This window comes from Mesoplodon densirostris, chromosome 16 (genome assembly GCF_025265405.1).
Source record: "Mesoplodon densirostris isolate mMesDen1 chromosome 16, mMesDen1 primary haplotype, whole genome shotgun sequence".
Lineage (NCBI taxonomy): Eukaryota > Metazoa > Chordata > Mammalia > Artiodactyla > Ziphiidae > Mesoplodon > Mesoplodon densirostris.
Genome location: NC_082676.1, coordinates 11,906,990 through 11,912,478, shown reverse-complemented (window position 1 = coordinate 11,912,478; position 5,489 = coordinate 11,906,990). Strand labels below are relative to the sequence as shown.

The 5,489-nt window shown below is 50.1% G+C and overlaps 1 non-coding gene across 1 annotated transcript; it reads right to left on the bottom strand.

The window, feature by feature from the left end:
• Nucleotides 1-531: 531 nt before the first annotated feature.
• Nucleotides 532-604, bottom strand: TRNAR-CCG (transfer RNA arginine (anticodon CCG)). The gene has a single exon. It is a non-coding gene; the product is annotated as a tRNA-Arg (tRNA).
• Nucleotides 605-5,489: the final 4,885 nt, after the last annotated feature.

The window sequence follows — 5,489 nt, the reverse complement described above, 5'->3', positions numbered from 1 at the left end:
TGCTTGGCCTCAGGCCCGGCATAGAGGAAAGCCTCTGTAAACATTGGCTATTATTGGGACTTCCCTGGTGACGCAGTGGTTAAGAATCCGCCTGCCAATGAAGGGGACACTGGTTCAAGCCCTGGGCCTGGAAGATCCCACATGCTGCGGAGCAACTAAGCCCGTGCGCCACAACTACTTAGCCTGCGCTCTAGAGCCCATGAGCCACAACTACTGCAGCCCGTGTGCCTAGAGCCCGTGCCCCGCAACAAAGAGAAGCCACCTCAATGAGAAGGCTGTGCACCGCAACAAAGAGTAGCCCCCTGGTCACCACAACTAGAGAAAACCCATGCACAGCAACGAAGACCCAACGCAGCCAATAAATAAATAAATAAATAAATAAATAAATAAGATATTGCAAAGTTTTTGTTTATTTTTTTAAAATATATATATATATTTATTTATTTATTTGGCTGCGCCAGGTCTTAGTTGCGCTATGCAGGATCTTTAGTTGCCGCATGCAAACTCTTGGTTGTAGCATGTGAGATCTAGTTCCCTGACCAGGGATCGAACCAGGGCCCTCTGCATTCGGAGTGCAGAGTCTTAGCCACTGGACCACCAGGGAATTCCCTCCCCTGGAGCCTTGAATGGCCAGATGGCAGGGCCCAGGGGAGCTGAAGACTCTCTGTGAAGTCCTATGTTCCCCATCCCTCTGTGGGTACAAGCTGGAAGGGCCTCAGGTGAGGGGAACCAGTGGTCCCAAACCCGATTCTATTTAGCTGGAGCTGTGGCCTGAAGAAACATTTTAGAGGTGCTGAAAAGGTGACAGCAAGGAGAAAGGAACGCCGTGTATCACCCAGGAGGGTGCTTAGGGTGGGAATCCCCCAAGGAAACTCATTTTTACCTTAGGGAGATGAGCTGGGGCTGGGCTAGGGATTTACTAAGAAACTCGGTCCTTGCCTTGTGGGTCCAAGTGCCACCAATACCTCACTCTGTGACCCTGGATGAGTCCCTGTCCTCTCTAGCCCTCATTTTGCACAGCAGTAAAACGTGTTCAACTTTTGACCCAATCATCAAATAAAAAGTACATAAACACATTACGCCCTGAGCTTTTCAGAATAACAGGATGCCGTAAACAACCCAAATGCCCAGCGCCAGGAGACTGAATGTGTTAACTGGGTCCTTGCGTATCCTGAGAACTTTGCAGCTACTATAAATGTCCATACAATCTTTAAAATATATATTGTGTAGGTAGCACATGGGTGGAGAAAGACAAATGTCTGGCACACGAAAAGCACTTCAAATATTTCTCGAATGATGAAATGAATGAAGGCATGAGTGGTTAGTCCTCACTGAATAGTTGTTGACAGGAAAGAGAGAAAGAAAAGAAAAGAAAAAAAAAGGTCTTCCCTGGTGGCTCAGTGGTTGAGAATCCACTTGCCAGTGAAGGGGACACGGGTTCGAGCCCTGGTCCGGGAAGATCCCACATGACGTGGAGCAACTAAGCCCATGCACCACAACTACTGAGCCTGCGCACCTAGAGCCCGTGCTCCACAACAAGAGAAGCCACGATGAGAAGCCCACGCACTGCAACGAAGAGTAGCCCCTGCTCGCCGCAACTAGAGAAAGCCTGCATGCAGCAATGAAGACCCAACGCAACCAAAAATAAATAAATAAAATAAATAAATTTATTTAAAAAAACAGAGAGAGAGAAAAGAAAAAGAAGGATCTGTAAGAAGTATACCCACTGCTCATCATGATTGTCTCTGGGGGTAGGTTGATGTGCTGGTGAAGTGGAGGGCATTTCATTCATAATTTTTAACTTTTTCCACTGCTGTGTTATTGTTGTTCCCCCCAGTGAGCATCTCTTGATTTGCAGTCAATCAATGAATATTTTCATGGATAAACCTGATGCTCACAGGTTGACTTGAAAAGGAGCCAACATGTGCAAGAAGCGGCTCACAGGTCAGCCTGAGAAAAAAAAAAGTACGCTCCCATTTGGGTAAAAAGTTCCTCCACCTTTATCCATCTTTGCCTTCACCGAGAGGGACATGTGTGCCCTGGGGGTCAACGGTGGTTCTGTCTGGAGGGCGGAGTTGCTGAGGTTTCAATTCTCTTCTTCATAGATCTCAGAATTTTCTATAATGAGCGTGTGTTTTTCTTTCTAAACAGAAACACACACACTCACACACAGAAGAACGACATTCAAGACTTGGCAATGTCCCCAGGTGAAGGAAGTCACGCATGGTGATCACATCCACCCTGTCACTTTCTCGAGGGCTTCAGGGTGATGTCTGTGTGTCATCGGGTGCCTCCCCAACCCCGGGCACTGCCTGTGAGCTGAGTTCATCCTCGGCCTCTGTGTCTATAGGCAGCCCATCCTCCAGCCCCGGTGGGGCCGTTATTCACCGACAGCCTGGATGGTTACCGTGCAGGGCTGTTTACCGGCTGTGAGTTGGTCAATCCTTTGAGTGAGAGAGGCAGATCCTGGGCTCAGAAAGCTCAGGGGACTTTCCCAAGGACACACAGCTGTGAGATAATTGGTGGCACCAGGATTTTCTTTTTGCAACGGCTTTATTGAGATATAATTCACATGCAATTCATCCATTTAAAGGGTACAATCCAGTGGTTTTTTGTACATGCACAAGGTTGTGCAACCAACCCCACCATCTAATTCCAGAACATTTCATCACCGGAAAAAGAAACCCCGTGTCTATGAGCAGCCACTCCCCATTTCCTCCTCTCCTGGCCCCTGGCAGCCACTAATCTGTTTTCTGTCTCTATGGATTGGCCTATTCTCAACATGTTATATAAATGAATCATACAATTCAGCACGTGTCCTTTTGTGACTCGCTTTTCTCACTTAGCAGATGGTTTTTGAGGTTCATCCATGTTGTAGCATGTGTCAGTATTTCATTCTTTTTATGACCCCGTAATATTCCACGGATGGATATACCCCATATTGTTTATCCGTTGACGAACATGGGGGTTGTTTCCACTTTTTGGTTCTAATGAAGAGGGCTGCTGTGAACATTCCTGTGCAGGTCTTGTGTGACCACAGCAACCTATGGGAGAGTTCAAGCTGTACTACATCCTTGTCAACGTTTTGTTATTATGGGTTCTTAGTTTTTATTTTAGCCATTTTAGTGCATAAAGGTGTGTGTATGAGTGTAAGAGTTTTCTCAAGATGTAACTGACATGCAATCAACTGCCAGGTATAAAGTACACATTTTGATAAGTTAGTCTCTTGGGAAATAAATGAGTTTGGGGTCATGTGGTAACCCTGTTCAGGCACCGGTATTTTTTTTTTTTTTTTTTTGCGGTACGCGGGCCTCTCACCGCTGTGGCCTCTCCCGTTGCGGAGCACAGGCTCCGGACGCTCAGGCTCAGTAGTTGTGGCTCATGGGCCTAGCCGCTCCGCGGAATGTGGGATCTTCCCAGACCAGGGCACGAACCCGTGTCCCCTGCATCGGCAGGCGGACCCCCAACTGCTGCACCACCAGGGAAGCCCCCAGGCACCGGTATTTGAACTGATGTCTGCCCTGCCCGTAGGCCATGGGGATTTCTGCTGGCGGGGCCCACTGCCTTGGGAAGGAGAGGCTGGGGTGCCCCCGATGGGCCTCAGCCCTGACTGCCATCTGGGTCTTCTCTCTGAGCAGAGGGCAGGTCTACAGAAGGTCTGCGGCTCCAGACGTGAGCGCCCGCGACTGGAGCTCAGTCCTGTCTGCATTCAGCACGTACACTGAGCGCCTACTGTGTGCCAGGCCCCATTCCAGGCAGCGAACAGATAGTCGAGGTCTGTTCTCAGAGAGCTGACAGTCCAGGGAGGGGAGTGACTTTGCCTGGAAAGGGTGCAGGGTGCGGAGAGACAGCAGGAGGCGCGCCAGCTTAGTCGGTCTGTGGAGGTATTTGGGGGGCCGTCCCGAGATGGTGAAAAAGCAGGAGCGAGCCAGGCAAAGAGAACTTGAGGGGGATGAGGAAGCTGTGGGCAAAGGGAACTGCAAGTGCAAAGGTCCTGGGGTGGGCATGTACTTGGTGTCTTCATGATGTGACAAGGAGCCCAGTGTGGCTGGAGGGGAGAGATGGGAGAGGGGGTGGGAGACGTGGGCAGGGGCCGACCCCGCAGGGCCTTGTAGGCCAGGTGTTTGGGTTTTATTCTAAGCCATGGGAAGCTGCCAGGGGATTTTATGCGGAGGCGAGACTTCCCCCTGGCTGTGGGTGGGAAATAGACTGAGGGGACTGAAAGGAAGTGGGAGACAAGAGAGGAGGCACCTGCAGGCTGTAGCTTCCGCCTGGAGAGACGGCCAAGGAAGAATGGGTGGGAGGTGTCTTTGTGCGTGGGTTGGGTAGGGTTGGAGAGCAACTGAATGAGACGATGAGCAGAGGAGGGATTCCAGCCCTACTGGCTGGAAAAGAGGGGTGGTGGAGAGAAGATGGAGAAAGTCTTTAGAATTGTCTTCTTGCTGGACCCTCCCCCAGCCATCTCCGCTACAGCCCCCACCCCGCCTCCGTGTTCTTCCTCACCGAGTCCTGACCTTCGATGCCATGCCTCACACTAGCAACCAAATGGACAGCCCCCTGCACTCTACGGATCTTCCCCCCTCACCTCCCTCCCCTGGTCCCACCTCCTTTCTCAGTGAGCTTCTCTCACCAGACAGCAGCTCTGAGAGGGCAGGAGCAGCGCCTGGTACGGTGCCTGGCACATAGCAGGCTCTCAGTAAACATGTGGTGAATTAATTACAGAAGGCTGTGGATGACCTTGGCGGAGAGTATGGCACTAGGGAGCCAGAGAGGGGTTCGGAGGGAGGGAGGCTGAGTTCTCTCACTCACTCTCTCCCTCCTCACCCAGGCCTGTGGAAGGGCAGAGGCCCTCGGGGATCTTGACCAAGGTGGAGCAGCCGGTTCTAGAGCCCAGCAATGAGGTTATCACAACAGCCCTTGGAAGATGCAAACACTCTTACTATCACATCCCTATTTTAAAGCTGAGGAGACTTGAGTCTCAGAGGAAGGAGGCATTTGCCCAAGGTGCCCCTCAGGTAATAACGGCTGAGCAGGGATTTGAACCCAGACCTGTCTAACTGCGTAGGTCCTTATCTAATCCTTTTGTTCTCAAAAAGGCTTTTTAGAAAAATTAAAAGTTAAAAGTTGGCAAAAAAAAAAAAAAGAAAAATTGGGGCCTGGGGTGGGAAAGAATTCCTTTAGGTAGAGGTCCTTCTAGAGCATTCCAGGCATTAATACAGACATGTGTTTGGTGGCCTCCATGGAAGAGACCTGAGGGCTGGATTACAAATAAAACTGCTACAGACATGGACAAGTCTTTGTGTGGGCATATGTTTTCGTTTCTCTTGGGTAAACATACAGGAGTGCAATTGCTGGACTGAATGATGAGTATATTATTAACTTTTTAAGAAACCGTCAAACCACTTTCCAAAGAGGATGCACCATTTTGCCTTCCAACCAGAAGTGCACAAGGCTTCCAGCTCCTCCGTGTCTTCACCAACACTTGGTAC